We start from the raw sequence: 18,254 nt of genomic DNA, 5'->3' as shown, positions 1-18,254 counted from the left end.
TCAAAGAAGATAAATTGTGAGAGAGTGGTTGAAGCAAGCTCTAGCTTTCACTGGGCAATTTCAGAAGGAAGACAGAGGGAAGAAAATTGTTTACATCCTCTGGGGCTTTTCAGTGCTAGAAACCCCCTTAGCTAACTTTATCAGTTCCAGTTATCACTACAATTGAACAACCCCTAATGTACCTCTTGACCAGTGACCTCTTCTTTCTGCTTGTCGATCTCACTTTTTTTTCTTTAGCTTTTCCACAACTACAGAAAAAAGAATCATTCTAAACCTGAATATCAGTGGATTTTTTTTTTCCTCAGCCTTCTCTACCCTTTTATTTTATTTTCATCTTCTGGAAAGGACATTTCCTCCCACCCCAACTGGCAACTTAATTTTTCTTTCAACATTATACACAAAACTTACAGTTCATTAATTTTCTATACTGTCAGGAAAAGGCATCCTTGGATCATCTCTTCTTAGGTTGGCCCTAGCTGTGTATAACAGGAGAATTTGCTACCCTAATAGCTCAGAATGAAAAATATCACATGATCTACTAATAGTGCCGCTCTTAATGGGCTACAACATGAATAAAAATATAAACCATACAAGACAGTCCATCTCCAGTATACAAAAAACAGTTATCAAATATATTAATATCTTTTTCATCATTAAAACACTTAAATATACTGTTTATCAAAAGAATTCAAGATAAACTCTTCTTTTTATTGATTCATTCCACTACTCTCCCTTCCCCAAGAACTCAGTCTTCATGCTTCTGACTAACAACTTTGCTTAAAAGGTAGAAAAAGACACCAAGCTATAGGAAATGTTTCTCTCAAGTTTCACTAATGAGGAAGCAGATCTTAAGGCTCTTGCTGCTATTGGGCTCATTTGTATTTTTTATGAGCTGATGTACTAGTGGGTAGAAAAGAGACAGACTCTCTCCTGGCAGATTAACCAGACCTCTAAGTCTGTCTTTTATTTCAGTTATTCATCTGCACATCTGTCTCTGCCCAACTGTGTCATGACTACTGCTTCTTGTAGCTCACTTCATTTAACCAGGAGCTTTATCTCACTGAAATCTGTCAGCCTGTTTTGTTGTATAACAAAATCTAAACTCTAGATATAAACTAGCTGAAGATCAGGTCACTCATTTTCACTAGTGGAAAAAAAATAATCTAAAACAAATCATCTGTGATACCAGGAATTTTAAGGTAACAGTTATCAACCATGTTCGTTCACCCCATGTTACTGCCATGATGGCTCCTAACAACAGCTGGTACCTCTATTACTTTCCTAAGAAAACATGTTTTGCTATCCCCAGACTGTCTCATCTGTGACTGAGAGGGAACCAGTCACACTGTCAAAATATCTGAAGATCATACAGCTTAAAACCTCCAGAGTCTCAAAATTTCATAGACAATTCCCCTACCTTCCAATGGAGGAAAAACTAGCTCATGCCAGATTTCAGACAAATACTTTTTACTTGCTGGTGAGTGTTTCCTTTTGTTTTACCAAAGCTTTTCCCTCTAATACACCTTAATTAATTAATGTCTTCACCTTCCTTTTCTTGACTTTGACTCCAACAATTGACTTTTATGTGTTACTACCACCTGCCTACAAAGTGTAGTACATTAACTCAGAAAGAACATACAGCACAGCATTGTGCATTTCATTTGTGCTCAGCTCTTGTCCCAGTACTGCTTCCTTAACTTAGGGAACTCTTGAGTTTTCCAGGCTTTCCACAAGATTTGGCAAGTAGGACCCTGGAACCTGTTGTCCATCACCTTGAGCCAGCACAAACTCTTGCCTATACATACACAGGAGTGATATTGCACTCTGTGTATTATCAATGCCTGCTTTATTTTTGGAGACCCCAACCTGCCTGCCTCAACTGGTTTAGAAACAAGTGGTGCAGCAGTACTGGGATAAGAATACATTAAGTAGTCTCTGTAGACATTTGTTTTCATGTAAATTCTACATAGAAGAATTTGTGATCTCTCTCATCTACAAAATATGCTCCAACCACAATGGTCAGGGTCAAAAGAATCACTTGGTACAGAAACCAATTAATTCCTTCATGAGGCAAGATACCTGCTCTCAACATCTTTTACCTGGTGGTCAATTATCTGCCACTGTTGTTATCAGTCTGAGTTTTAGCCACCTGAAGGAATATAAATGAAGATTTTCTTCCTCTCATAGTCTTACCAGATTTATCACAATACTGAGTCTTCCAAATTAGTCTATTTTCCCTATACTTTCTTTAAAGCAACTCCCTCCTTGCTTTATGATAATAGAATGACACAGAAAAAAACCACAACCACTGCTAGATTTTGCTTGTGGATTACCATGTACCTAGCCTTTCAACATGTTTTTCAATATATTTTTATAATACCTAATAACTATTCATTCAAATTTGATTATTTGCACAGACTTTGATTCAGCTGTCCTAGGTGGAAGCAGGCACACTTTGCAGCTGCAAAGCTCTAACCAATAGCAGATTCCCACAAATCCTACCACACCATGTCTCTTCTGTGCCACAGCAAAAGGAGCCACTTTATTCTGAGCAAGAGGTAAAACTGTCAGTCTGCCCGGATGCACTGGATCACTCATAGGGCTGACTTGCACAGGATGAAAGAAAATAAGCCACCACAGGTACTACTATCTCAAAACCAAGCTACTTTTTTAAAATGCAGGGTAGGAAAAAAGCTGTTTCTTATAAAAGCTGGCCTGCTATCACCTGTGTCTGGGGTTTTTACATGCCTTTCCAGAGACTGGGGTTGACAACTTTTATAATTAAATTTCAGTCAAGGATGCACACATACAGTCACCACTACTTAAAACAAGCTAAAAATTTAGTTCTACAAGCAAACTCTTCTTACACTACTTATAGAAGGCAAACTCAACTGCACATCAGCTGAGTCAAATTTAATGTCTTATTTTAGTGAATATTAATTTAATTTTGAAGGTCCCAACAGATTCACTTTAACAGGATGTTAATATGAACGTCCCTTCTGGAAAAGATTTTTCTCCTAGTGTCTCTACTTGATTCAATAGGCATTACTGTGAACTGTGTGATGTGTGTCTGTGTTCAAGAGATTATTATTGTTTCATTTGCTTTGATTTGTTGGCTTTTTAACCAGTTCAAACTCTGGAACTTTTGCCTGAGTCAAAACATGTGACTAAATGTATTGCTTTCCAGTGGCAGAATAAACATCTGGAATTGCTCTAGGAAAGCCCCAGTTGGCACACTACTGTCACAGGAACCATCCTAATGACACACAATGCAGAGAACGTTCTGGAGGCACACAGGAATTGTTTTGGCTGCCTCGTGTTTTATTGATCACAGCTGCTACAAAATCCATCTGAAGATGTTAATAAGATGCCCAAGCAAGGCAACCCAAGAGGTGTTTGAATCAGGACTGCACCAGAAGTAGCTTCAGAACTGGGCAGAGTAAAATCCTCAGCTTAGGAGACAGCTCTGTGCTAAAGAGACAACATTAAAGTGTTTTACGTAGTTAATATTGAACTCTCCTTTTACAGGGATTTTCTTTATCTCACATTTCTGACAAGTAAATTAAAACCATGAAAATAAAGATGTAAGGTATCATAAATGAAAAATAAACAGTTTCAGGCAATGCTGATTAGAGGTATTCAGGCAATACATGTATTTAGCTTGATTAAAAAAAAGCAAAATAATGGAATTCATACTGTAACCCAGTTTAGAATTCCTAGAGTAAGTAAGTGAAGAATTCACAGAATTCTTCATATTCTCTTTACATACTCTTACAAATGAAAGTAGGCGCTATGCCTTTCTCAGGGTATCACCTGGACACAGGATGATAACAGTGCCTCCACTGCATCTTCAGAAATAGAGAATAACAAAAGTGATGGAGTTCATTTTCTGACCAAACAAAACTGCTCTTGACATGTTGAATGGATGTATATTGCCAGTCTGTATTTTCAAATGTGTGAAGAACTTGTAAAACCTTAGAGAGATTAAAGCAGTTTTCATTAAAACAGCTTTAATTCATGAACCACCAATGACTGTGTGGAGCTAGTGAAAAGGTAAAAGAAGGCAAATATTTCTCTAAGAGGAAAAGTCAGTAATACTGCTGCAACTGAACATTGAACTTACATTAAAGGAATTTCATTTTATTGAAAACACATAGTTCAAACAAAAAGATTTTTAGAGTTCACAGCTTCTTATATGATATTCTTGCTTTTCTTAAATAAAAGCAATCACGGTTGCCTTTATAATGTTATTTAAAGCTAGCTATTTTCTAAAGATGGATAGCTTTTCAATGTGGAAACACATACTCTTCAAAATCTCAGAAGAAAACACAGTTCTACTCCAAAAGAATAAGTCATTTTTCTTCCTCAAATGCTGATTGCAATCCACATGCACTTTGTCAGAATTTACCCTCACATAACAGTAAAATCAACTCAGAAACTGCAGAGAAAACCATCTGCAGTGAAGAAAAGGATGAATGTTGCTTATCTAAAGAAAATAAAGGATGGACTGGTTTCAGGAAGAAAAGCCATCTTACATTTAAATTTGTATTTTCTTAATTAAGTTTATTTGTAAACAACTCTTGAAATTCAGTACACCATTGTGTTCTTTGAATGGAAATAAAGAAACTTTGAATGGAAATAAAGTCACTAATTTGGCTCTTGATAGCTAAATTCACAGTGTAATTTGAAGGTAGTAAATATGAAAGGCTATCAACTAAAATAAAATGTGAGCTTGTGAAATGATTACTTCCTTTAGCTGGGTTTATTAAACCTTTCTTTAGAGTTGCAAATCATTCTTCAAGCTAATAGAATTTTAGAATTGTTCAGCACTTTTGAAAAAAGTATTCTCACAGTGTTTGATATTGGTACCTACCTTTTTGCTTCGATTTTCCACAGCATCACTGAACCATTTGAGAGGTAATGAAATATTCAACATTTATTTTGATCAGTAAAATTCTACCCTCCACTCCATGTTCATTTTATGGTGGGTTCTTTAGATGACCGCATCAAGGGTTATGACAGACATCATGCACACTTTCCCAAAAAAATGCCAAAATGTTGAATCTTCTCCATCAGACTCCTGAGCAATTCAGAAACAGCTCAAAACTATGCCTAAATTTTTATCTTCAAACCTTACTTCCCCAGAGGAATGACCACTGTGAAAAAAAACAACTTTAATTCTACTTACATTTTAAAAAACAGCCCTCCCCAAACAAAATCAACAACAAAAAAGCACAGTTCCCCAGGGCTGTACTTCTGTAGCAGAGGGAATTAGCATGCATTACTTTAGAGCAATATGTTCTGCCTGCTTAGCTCTTTAGTATATAAAGTCACTTCATCAACCCAATTATTTCTTTTTTTTCCCAGTTTTTCCCCCAAAGTAACTCTAAACTACTTTAAAACACCTTCATTAGAGAAATGATTCAACAAGCACTGCTGCAAACCATGGAAATGTAAAAGCTGTTAAAAATGTATTAAATGCTGTCCATGCCACAAGGGTACTAGTGTAAAATGACCTTAAGTTTAAAGGCTCCCTATGAAGGCAGAACAGTATCTGCTCTGCTTCTCCTAATGAATAACAAATGGGCCTTCACAATTCATTTAGTTCAGTACAAGCTGCCATTACAACCCATTCTGTTTTTTTAACTTTGTGGTAATGTATCATCTTGCCTGACTCTATGTCATCTTCTTGAGGGTCACCAAAGGTATGTAACTCCACTCTCAATAATGAAAAAAAGGAGGAAGGAAAAAGAGATATGACAAATTTTGACAAAGCACCGACCAGTCCATTCTGATATACTGTATCACACAGTGAGGCTCACACTTCCTACACAAAAATGCTTCCTGAACTGTAAAAAAAGTCAGAAGATCACTGAAGTCTTCAAAAGGATTCTGTTTTTCAATTAATAACTAAAATAAAACAATATCTGGGAAATAATTCTTTGGCCTTCTATTTACTTTCTCTTGATTTTTTGTTATGCCCTAAAATAGAATCTGAGCATTTTAAAAGGAATTAAAAGACCACGAATATTTATCTTTATTTCACAGATATTTAGAAACACACACTATGTTGCTATGAACAATTAGCCTTTTATCCAATTTTAGCTGGTAGTTTAACTTGCTCACCCTAAGGTTTTAATTATCCCCTCAGTCTGCATGCTCAGGCCTCAATTCATGCAGCTGGAAATCTGCCTCAGTGATGTTATAACCTTGTTAATGTAACAAAAGAGGAGTTTACTTAAAACTGTACTGACTGTGGACTTAAGCCAAATTTACTTGAAAGAGGAAAGAGACTGTCAAAAATCCCACAATAAACACAGAAATGCAGTTCTTTCATAACCTTCACCTTAATTCATATAGACAAGCAATTTACATGTAAGTGGATTCATATGGCCTGTGAGGGGCCTCCTCTCTGGAGCTGGACTATTCTCCATACCCTACCCCCCCTCTTGAACAAAAAAAACTCCAACAGCTCACTTTACAAAAATGGCAGAGTATCTGCAATCTTTTTAAATCACAATAAAACATAATTAAGATAAACATTTATAAAGCTAGTCAGTATCAATAAAAGCAGTATAATTTCACAAAGCAAATTTCACCTAAGTTCAGCTAGTCCTTTGTCAAATACATATTTAAATTCAATAAAGGTTTTATTTGAAAAGTGGAAACTTGTACTAATGAGGTAATAGTTACATTAGCCTTAAGTGGAACTTGCTTGTCAGACACTGATATCCCCTATTCATTTAGCTGCTAAATTACAGGAGGGATTTCCTAAACTCATCTGTTAATTAGATTCATTTTTAGACTAGATACTACCAAAACCCCATATTAGACTAAACAAAACATCACAGTATTGAAGTGTTGAAGGAAGATTATTTTGAGAGAAAAAATTATAAATTCTGTTTTTTAATAGAATTGTGAAAATCCTGTAGGTAAATTTCCTTCCTGACTGGATCCTTGTAGTACTTTTATAAGAGAACAGTGGGTACCTGGGAGGGATGCACAGACACAAAAACCAGGAACTGGTTTAATTTCAGCAGTTTTCTGTCAGTTGTTAACAAAATAATCCAGGTGGGCACAGAAGCTAATGGGCACCCAAAACAAAATTGGAAATCAGTCAACTTTGTTTCATGTCTGCTGCAAGTTCAGACATTTTTCATTAGGTGAAAAGTCTTCTAAGCTCATGAATGTCCAAGCATTTTGCACTCTGCTAAGAGGGTATCAGGTTGCTGGATGTTAGATGATGATCTACCCTGCTTCTACTCTTTAGGTGTTACGTAATAATCCCTGCTTTTTGCTACTGAATTTCACACTAGTCCCAAAGCCAGCTCCTGCTCTAAACCTCACAGACATCAAATGTTTTTGTTTACTGACCACACAAGAAACTTCCCAAGGTAGTCATGCAAGAGCTGGATGAAGTTGTCCAGCTCATAAAAAAAAATATTCACAAGTTAACAAAATGAGAGAATTCTGTATTTTGGGGCTTTTAGAGTGGGGGTAAATGTTTCTTTCAGTTTAAAAGCTCTCCCAATCAACTGCACTTAACCAGCCTCTGGGACACTTGCCATAACATGCAGACAGGTGACCATAACTACCACAGAAACCCCTCACAAAAAAACCCTTCCTTTGACATTTTCTACTCAGTACCTATCTATATTACCTGACCATAATAAAGACAAGGAGGTTATAAACCAAAAGAACAAAGCAGCACATTTAAGGACTGTCTCTGTTAGATCACTCTGTATTTCACCCTCCCACCTAGAAGATGAGAATCATGGAAGCCGGTTTTCAAACTATGCAAGAAGTTTGTTAGGAAGCACTGAAGAATAATCTAGCATAACTAGAATGATTTTAGCAATATGGTCATTATCAGAGTCCTGTGTGGCCTAATTTTGGTCAGAGCTGAATGCAGCAATGATAAACTACATGTTTGAGGAAGGAGTGGTTAGAAAATGGGAAGAGTTCAGCCACAAAAAAGTATTTTACATTCCTAATGTAAGGCAATGAAACACTGTTTGCCCTTCAGTATCTGCACATTTACAAAACTGAAACTGGATGGGTTTTGAGAAAATCATTATTAAATATGATGGAAAAAAATATATCAAACCCTTCACTTGCATCCCCCAAAAAAACTTTTACTACTAAAATGTAACACAATAAGCATAGTACTCCTACTAAAATGATGCAAGCTCCTCTACAAAAGTAACATTTCTATTTACCAACAACCACAAAATCTTTCACCAAAGATATTCTAAGTTTGTCCTGTTACCCAGCTTTTGTTTCACCTTGAAAATATGTCTGTTCAGTTGAAGCCACATTACCCTAAATAAGCAAGCCAAGGTGTTCTTTTAAGGTGATATTTAAGCTGAACAAAACAGCTTGACTATTCTTTTAAGGTGATATTTAAGGTGTTCTTTTAAGGTGATATTTAAGCTGAACAAAACAGCTTAACTATAGGACCTAGCACAGACTTATATAATGTATTTTCTTAAATAGGCGTTTTCTTTGCTGAGATACCCTGGTACACTGCACAACAGTGTGGACTTAGCCAGCTTTGCTCACAATCAGAGAAAATTGAGATGAGCTCATCCTGATTTCCACTGCCATCACATAATTCATGATCTGTTAGTCTCTGCTAAACAGCAACACAACATTGAAAGGAGAGGTGCTCTTCCTTGAAAAGGTAGTGCTTTAGCACATTTTTGTGCACTGTGTCATATTTTACCAATCGCATTTGAAGAATTCTCTTTTGGCTACAATGTTTCCATATTCAGATAGTGTTGACAGTCATAACGTCATGCATGCTTTTATTATTATCTTGTTTATTATAGTTATGATGGATGAGAACCCATTATACCTGGCACTGCCTTAATAGAGGGGATGGATCAGTCTTGTCAAGGTCACAATCAGTAATCTAGACACGGTTCAATGCGAGGGCACAAACACCATCACTACAAGTATGTCTCCAACTCTAAAAGGCAAATTTTTTTCCTCATTTCAAAATAGAGCTACAGACCTCTAGGAGGATAAATTTCTACAGGTGTCACTATATAAGTTAAATAAAAGAGTAAAAGTTACTTATGGCCCTGCAGGCAGAAGGACTGCCCTGTGAGCTCACACCTTACAAAACAAAGAGAAGGCACATTGGGGAGCCAGCAGTGAACCCTCCCAGACAAGAGAGCAAACCTTCAAGCACACCTTGCACCTTACTGCACGAGAGAACACAGCCAGAGGGAACTAAGGAATGGGAATTTAGATGTGTTCTCCCACAGCACAGAGAGAAGTAGCTGTTTTCTGAGGGCATGGGGAGGACTAAGGAAGAACAGGAAGAAGAATTTACTTTGCAGCGCCTTAGAAGTAATGGGAAGACAGAGAAAGCTAATCAAACCTTTCCCTTCTGCTGCTACGAAAACTTCTGTTTGATTGCTTCTGACTCGGTTCTCTCCTGACTTTATAAGACATTTTCCTTCTAACAGAAAACATGCATTTCTAAGCACATTTAATATTTTGTATTTTTATACAATATTAAAAAATAATCTAGCAGTTTAGTTTAAATGATCCAAAGCTTTAAAATTTGGTTCTCCATCTCAAAGATTTTGAGATTACATTAAATTCAGCATTATCCCACTGGGGACACCTTCAGTTCATAATTCCTATCATTTAATAGCATGGCCTGCATCTCAAGTATGCAAGATTTGCCACTAGAAAAAGGAAAAAGGAAAAAAAAGAAAAACCAACCAAAACCTGACCCATCATATTTTGAGGTTTAAAATGCAGAAACATCTGCTAGAATCATATTGAGCTGGCTGAGGTTAGGAATATGGGAGCCTGCAGTTGATCAGTGCTGCCCTAGGTGTCACAGAGGCCAATGGGAATTACACTAAGAGGGTTTCAGTAGACAAGGGCGTAATTCAGTCAGCTTTAAAAAAATCCATGAAACAGAAGCCTAACTTTTTCTTTCTTTTTTTTCACTTTCAGCCTCCTACTCCTTCCTTTCTGATTTTTGAGCCATTTGTTCTTTTGAGTGTATTATCAGAGGTGGAGGCCTCTACGTTCCCATGCTGGCTGAGCTTCAAAACAAATGCCATCCTATCTAATAATTTTTACCATCATTAATTTTTTTACCTAAGAAAAGCATTTTTAAGATAAGTTTAAAACAAAGTATATACAGCTTTGTCAAGATCACTGATTGCAGGGTACAATCTTTTCTATTTTTTATATTTTCTAACATTGCAAATAAAGTTGTCCAATAGAAACCAAAAAGTTTAATACTTAGTAGATAGCATATTCACTTTTTCTTCTTTATCTAGAAGTTAGGATTGCTAAACTGCTCAGTAATTTAAATTCAGATAAAAATAAGAAGCTTCCTTAGAAAATTTTAACCCCTGACACATTTATACATAAAAACAGAAAAGCATTTTAATTTAAAGATATTGATTTAAAAGGAAAAAGAAAATAATGGGAGAACTAAAGGCAATGAATTTCAACTGCAATTGTTTCTTCAAATTTTCATTCACATTACAAAAGGCTAGAATACTTTGCATCTCCACATCCTTCAAGAAGTTTGAAACACCTGTAAACCTGAAACACTGTTAATCCTGCCTGTCTTCTATGTGGTTAAATCACTAGAGAATGTCATGTAACTGTCATATCTCACTTATAACCTGCACTTTAAACCAATCATTTTGTCACTTACATCATCTTGTAAATCCACTTATACACTGTAGGGCAACAGAAGACACAAAAGGCCATTCAAAGTGTGCCCATTGATTTTAACCAGTTCTTAAAAAAAATAAAATTAAAAAGGGGTTAGAAATCATCACTCTGTGTGTTTCAGTGAAAGTGAGCAATGTGGAAGGAAAGAGCTGATACTGCAGATAGAAAATAAATTTTAGGAACACAGGTCAAGAACAACAGCCAAAGACTATAAAGAAGCCCATAAAGAGCCAGTCCTTGTCTATGAATTTGTCTAACCCCTTTTGGAATCAGCTGATGTCTCTGTGGAAGCAAGTTCCAGAAGATCACCAACCAACCACTCCACAGAGCAGCACTTCTCCCCTTCAAATCGATCACTGATTAAATTCAGCAAGTTCCTGATACTCCTCACGCTGGGAGACCTGACTGAACTCCACATTGAGTTTATGCCTGCCTTCCTGATTCTTCAAACTTCAAACATATTCTCCCCCTGCCTCACCCTCCCTAGAGTCAAAAGTCTTTTAAGTCTCTCCCTCATAAAGCAGCTACAGGATCCCCTTGATCTCTCTAATATTCAGGTCCTGGGGAAAGCACTAAACCCCTGAAAACTATTGTAGAATTTAAAACATAAAATGTTTGCTGGAGCACTGACTGTCATATTTCTCTTGAAGCAAGGTACCAGAATGGGTAAGGAACAATGGCAACAAAGCTGGAAAGCAAAGTGCACTCCTAGGACACAGAGTAAGAATGACCATCAAATTCTCTTTCTGCCTGCCAGGTGCCTTAAATCATGTGGATCAAAGGAACCTGAAAGACCACTTGCACAACTAGAGGGAAAATCCTTATAAAATGAAAAAAACAAGTCAGACTTGTTTTATGGCTCAGAAAAGTATGCTTAATTATTATGACCATAATATGCATTGTCTGGAATATGTTTGAACTCCTGGTTTGCCTTCAGACATGCCTGTGTAACATAAGCACTGCTACCTTTCCATGACAGAGAGGAAGACACTATCTCCTTGGAAACACTTAGAAAAGGTTGCTACTGCCCTCTCCCACTGTCTAAAGGGGGGAGAAACAATGGGAGAGGACCCAACTTCCTTTACTTGGATATTGATATGAAAATAGGCCAAACACTGTCTCTCATATCATAGTTTGTAGAAATCCTAAACTGATGTTATAACCTTCAATAGCAGTGAAAACCTAGTTTGAAAGTAAATTATGACCTTAGAAAGAACAAAATGAAAAAACAAAATTTGCTTCCCATGCTGATGAATTCTGAATCTTATAGAAAAAACCAAGTATACTATCCTTTAGTCTGAACATAGGAGACTCTCAAGTAAGTAGGACCATGGTGACACTCGTATGTCTTTAAGAGAGGTGCTGTGACAAGTAAACAGCTCACTCATTCTATTCTCACAGAGAGAAACGTTTTATTGCTTAGTGCCTCTTCGTTGTTTACAAAAGAAAAACATCTTTTCATTTTAGTCAAGAAAGCTTCTGTTCCAGAGAACAAAGCCTTCATTTGGCCTTCTGTAATCTTTATAGTGTTTGCAAGTTGGTGTCAAAAATGTTAGTCAAGGCATGCTGTGTTACAGGTCTGCTGGGCAAAAACAGCCACAAGAGACTTTCCACCCAAGTTAGGAGACCACATTACCATTCTAACTACTTCCTATGGAAGTCACAGTTGTATCAACATCCTGCTGTTTTGTTTGTATTTAACTTGGGATATGACTCTCTACACTCTCAGCATGAATCCTACAATTAAATTGAAGCAGTCCACAGGTTACTAAAAAACAGTCTAGTGTTCTGCATTTGAAATAGTACCATTTTTGAGACAATCAACTTGCTATCTGAACATGTTTATAGTATACATTACCACAGCTGAAACAAGTCAAAATAATCTCTCTAATATAATTATAAAAAATAGTAAATTTCTTCCAGATAATTATCTTTTCTTTACAGCTGTTTATACACTGTTCTGTTATCTAACCTGTTGAATAAAGACATATTAAAGAATTCACACCAGAGAAGCTATCAGAGATATCATTCTCCAAATATAAGCTGAAAAAGTAGAAAAAAATTTAAATTATTCTTCTTTCAAAATAATACTTTATTAATAATATAAGAAATCTTATCCTTGTTGTGTTTGCTTGAACTTCAAAGAGACTCATTAAATGCCATGTATCCACTACTGCTCATTTGGCCAAGGTAGATGCTGGCTGTTTTTAGAATATACCAGCATTTAAAAAGGAGCATAAACTAAGCAACCCACACCTTGCCCACACCTTTTAGTGAAACACCTCAGGTTCCAGCATAGGCAAGAGAACTGATTATCTCCCTTCCTGTTTTCCTTTTGGAAAGATTGGTGCAGGGAAAAGCTCTGCCTGGCTGTAACACAGAAAGCAGGTGGGTCTGTAGGGAAACTATCCTTTTAAGTGATTTTAAGAAGTTCTACACTTTTCAAAGGGCAGTTCCAACCCTAAATCACTCTGCCAATTTCTCTTACCTTGCTATGTTCCTTTCCTTGTCCTTTGTGTTGTATTGAAAAACCCAAAAAAAAGGGAAATTAACTTCATGACTACATGCAAGTAGAGTCCCTGCAATTTCATCAAGGGTTTTCCTGTGTCATGCCTCTGGCCTGTGCTTGCCCTGAACAGGTGAATTGTACACGTAATTTCTCTGAAACATTCCAGATGCACTGGATTTACTACCCACACAGAGATTTCAGAAGCACTTTTCACCCACAGCAATGAGGAAGAAACCACTCTCCTGTGGGTGTCAGAACCTCTTAGGGTTGAGCAATTAGGACATAAATAAAGGCAAACATGTTGAGTTCCCTCCCCAGGTGTCAGTTTCAGATGGTGATGGATGGAAATAGTAATAGGATAATGTAAGGCAGGGACATGAGCTGATTTGTCCAGGTGCTGGAAACACATCTAGATAGATTCTATGGATATCCAACTGCTCTTGTCAGAGCTGCAGCTCCTGCTGAGCTGCTACACAGATGTGAAATACACAACTTCTACTCCAGTAAAATTTATAGATGGAAAAAAGGGGTATGTCTGCAGAAAACCAGATGAATGGTAAACTTCCTTATACTTCTGCCACTAGTACTTCATAAAGCATTTTGACTTCCATACAAATTCTGACTCCTTAGTTTTATATTTTACACAGTCTTTCCTGTAGGCTGTGACCCCTGACTTCCAGAATCCATTCAAAGACCCTCTTCAACCCTGCAATATTCTGAGAAGTCCACTTGAAGCCATTTGTATGCTTGTCTTTGCCTGAAGCTCTTGCTCTAGGTGGCAGGAGGACACCAGTCAGACCAAGTGACCGACAAGGGGACAAAGCACATTCTCATCCCAACAGCACCAGCCTTCTCCTCACCCTGTGGAGCTACTCATTCTCACTTTGGCAAACCAAGCAGCTCCAGACCATGGTCTTGCACCCAAGACTGGCATCTAGGGGCAAATCCAAGTGCCCCCTCCTTGTCTGGCAGAGCCACTGACCCAGCAGGCAAAGGGCACTGTGTGTTCAGCACTTCTGCACAGAGTGGCAGCTGCTGGGACTTGAATGCTTGGTAGAAAATACATTTTATCCCCTTCTTCCCACAACTGATCCATCCCTGACTATACACAGGTGCTGTTAAATGAATAAACCTACTGAAAAACAAAGATAAGAAATATTCATTTATTATTTTCAGTGGAGAAATGGTGACCATACTTAAACAAAGGAAGGGATGTTTAATTTTATACTGTCATGGTAAAAAAGTTTACTGCAAAATCTAACTTAAAATATATATTATTTTGACAGCGCAGCAATGTTCTATTTTTGTTACTGAATAAAATAACTAGTAGCTGGGGTTTTCTTAGGAGATCTTTAATGCTTCATTGCTAATCATCTGATTTATTCCACATAAGGGAAAATATATTTTCTTCTGGAAATTTGTAGTGAATTTCAGGGTGAAGTCACTTCCAGCAAAACCGATTTAGCAATACCCACAGGTGATGGCATGAACTCTATTAAAGGCAAGGAAATTGCCTTTCAAACTCTTGGCAAGCATTTCATTCAGGATACTACGAAAGCTTCAGAGCAGTGAGTATGCTGAGTTAACAGAGGAAATACTCAGTAATTAACAACTAAATCTCAAAAATTAAGACTTGTCAGATCTTCAGGTCAAAATATGAAGTTCGGTCTTTTGGGGCATTAATCACTTGGCCACTCACTAAGTGTAGTGTTTGTCACATGGAACTAAGTCACTGAAAGATAATCAAATTAATGCAAAACCACAATGAAATATTTTCTAACCTTGTATTTAAACCATAAATAAAGTAAACATCACATAAAGTTAACTTAAAGATTATCAATCAAGAAACTATTAATTTTGATAACAAAGTTAGGGGGGAGAGTGAGTGTTGGAGTTTTGTGTTTTCTTCCTAGCTTCAGAGGTTGCAGTTGAAGATAAAATGCATATAATTTAAAACTTGAACTTACAAGAAGAGTGACAATCATTTTTACATCTTTTCCACCACATGCCATTAGACTCTTTTATGACTTTTGGCTCTTCAGGTCAAATTTTATGTCTTCCAAAGAGAAAATAATTTTGACCATTTCTAAAAAGAAGATCTGTCCCATGGAGCAAAACCCACTTTCCATGAGGGCAGGCATTTATTTCACATACATATATATAAGGCACTTTTAATATTATATAAACACTCATTTATCTATCTATACAGCTACCTAATTTTGTTACAAGCAGGTTTATGAGTTTTGGAAGGAACCACCACACAGGAAAGGAGATCTGCATTGTGGTCATGAAAGTATGCTCCATAAAAAAGGCATTTCTGAAACATCTGACAAAACTCCACCACATCACAGCACTGAAACTTCTCCTACCCTCAAGCTCTTCGTGTTACAAAATGAATAAGCTTTTCTAGGCAAGCCTTATGAAGTTCTCAGGAGGCTGTGCACTCTCAGAAAACAAAAACAATATCTGGAAAAAGTAGTCTTAGAATATATTTCTAGCTACCATATTTAAAGTTCAGGCCAACTGAAATATTTCTATGGATGATAAATACATCTTTAAAAAAAAAACATTACCATGGCTTTTGTCACATTATGCAATACAAATTTTTTTAAAGTAATACTTACTAAAAAATAAAAAGTTCATTGATTTTTTTTTTTATGCTCAAAGATAGAGCACAAAGTAAAAAGACAATTAGACAAAATGATGGATTTGAGCATATGCTGCATTTTACTGTTAAAATGTATGCATAACTTCCATTAATGTCAGTATGAGTTATGTGTGCACTGCTAAAGTAATATCACCATAACAAAAATATTTCCTCCAGAACTAATAAAGTAATATTTTTAATAGACATTTTAAAAAAAATCACATATTCAGAAAATAACATGCAAATGCAACTCCTTCTTCAAACTTACACTTTCAAACCCTTTAAAATAAACCTTATTTTTTCACAAATTGGCATCAAGTTAAAGAGTTGATTTTATCAATTACTTTTCATTTAATGGGTACTTACCTTGTTTCCAGTTCAAAAAGACCAACCAGGTATGAGCAAGACTAAGCTGCTATCCATTTTTATTCTAAACTTCCATAAATAACCAAATTTATATGGGAACAAGAAATGACAATTGAAGAAGTTATCTAAAACTGACAACTGATTGTGGCCAGTAAATTGAGGTGGATCTTTATAATGACAGCCAGATGGGCCTAGAATGCAGAGCTATGGTTGGAACTTGAACATAATACAAGCATAGGAAATGATAATGAATGTTCTTAAACACACAGTTCATGCCTATTTAACTGGAAACTAGTAGCCAAAAACTGTAATCACTCAATATTGAATATTTTAAATGGTAAATAGAAATTATGGTCAATGCTTCCAATTAATAAGTTATCTTAAAATGACAGAGATAAGATAAAATTTTTATTTATATTATTACAACACAGAATTATCATTATTCTCTCTGCAGCTGTCTAGGTCCTAGCTAGCATCAAAAATCTGCTTTTGGAAATATCTTGTTCATTTTTTAAAAAACAATATTGAGCATATTCTGTAATAATGCAGCCATTTTATAAGGTTTGCTTCACTTATTTCAGTGAGCAATTGCAAAAATTACACTACTGCGATTAAATATCTGAATTGTTTCTAAAAGACATTTATGAGCAGAATCATAAAATGGTTTGGGTTTGAAGGGACCCTGAAGATCATCTATTTCCCAAATCCCTGCCACGGGAGGAACACCTTCCATTGGACTAGGTTGGTAATTCTATTATTTTAGTTTTAGGATTTATACCAAAAAACACTTTATATGTTTATATCTCAAAAATGAGTTCTACCTCACCAGTTTTCACCAACCTCATTTTCTAGACTGTTTTGTGAGATTTTGTGTACCAAATTTAAAAAGTCACAGTAAAAGAATTAAGGATTTTTTTCTCTATTTATGATTAAAAAAAAATAAAAATCTTATGATTAGGACAAAAAAAAAGGCACTTCAGGAAACAGACCAAAGCATTATACAGAAAATATGTGACTGGTACTGAGCAACTGAGTTAAGATGGGACAATTACTATGTACATATAACAGATTTTATTAAAAAAAACTTTTTAAATTTATCTATTATAGAAGATAATAGACTATAATTTCACATAGTATTCTAACTCCTATGTGATTCCATTTTTCTGTATGGATATAGACCTCATTAAAGTCAAAACCAGAAATTCTTTAGATATCCCTGGAAACATTTGTGCTTCCATTACAGTATTTCTGCACCTGTATTACATGGTAGACATTCTTAAAAGACACTTTTATAAAACCCTGCTAAGTATGTGACTCCATTTCCACTTTGTCTTATTTAAAATAACATTATGAAAACATTATGAAAATCATTTCTCCTGATTATTTCACTTCCCTTAAAATGCAAGGATAACTACAACAATTGACCTGAAGTTATATGTCTTTGCCCCTCAAAAAACTGTTTCAAAATTACAACTGTGAAATTTCGTTGTTGAATGTTAAGTACACAATTACCATAGCAGGCTCACCCTTTTTGCCAATTTTAAAGATCAAATCAGAGCTTTAATGCCCCATAATTACAGATATTTACTTTTCTTTGCATGAAGAAAGGTAGATTTAAATTATATGTCTCTCTTCCTTTTTCATTCTGAACACATGTACACAGTGATACAGTGTATGCAAAAACTTCTTTGTTAATTTGGGGGTGTTTTTAACCAATTCAAAGCAATAAGCTTTGCACCAACAATAGAAAGTTAATAACTGCCTTCCCTTGAATGTGGCAGAGATTCCAGCATTCCATTTCCACTGGGAGATGGGGCTTTAGATTCTGTTTCTCATATAAGTTATATAGTGCTGATATTTTTATTTGCATGTAACAAAGAACAATTTATAAAAAATGTTGAGTACTTCTAAAATGAAGATTTTTGCAATTCTGTGTTTTTAAATGTATTTGTCTTAAAACTTTTACAAGTCCTTAGATTCAGACTTAAATATATGCAGAGAAAAATAAAAAATTAC

General features: G+C 35.9%; 1 protein-coding gene across 7 annotated transcripts in view; it reads right to left on the bottom strand.

Annotated features, from left to right (window-relative positions):
* Positions 1-18,254, bottom strand: part of ERC2 (ELKS/RAB6-interacting/CAST family member 2) — a 406,984-nt gene that overhangs the window by 180,413 nt on the left and 208,317 nt on the right. The gene's annotated exons all lie outside the window — the stretch shown is intronic.

Source organism: Cyanistes caeruleus, chromosome 11 (genome assembly GCF_971803275.1).
Source record: "Cyanistes caeruleus chromosome 11, bCyaCae1.hap1.1, whole genome shotgun sequence".
NCBI classification, from domain to species: domain Eukaryota; kingdom Metazoa; phylum Chordata; class Aves; order Passeriformes; family Paridae; genus Cyanistes; species Cyanistes caeruleus.
This window is presented reverse-complemented; position numbering and strand designations above follow the sequence as displayed.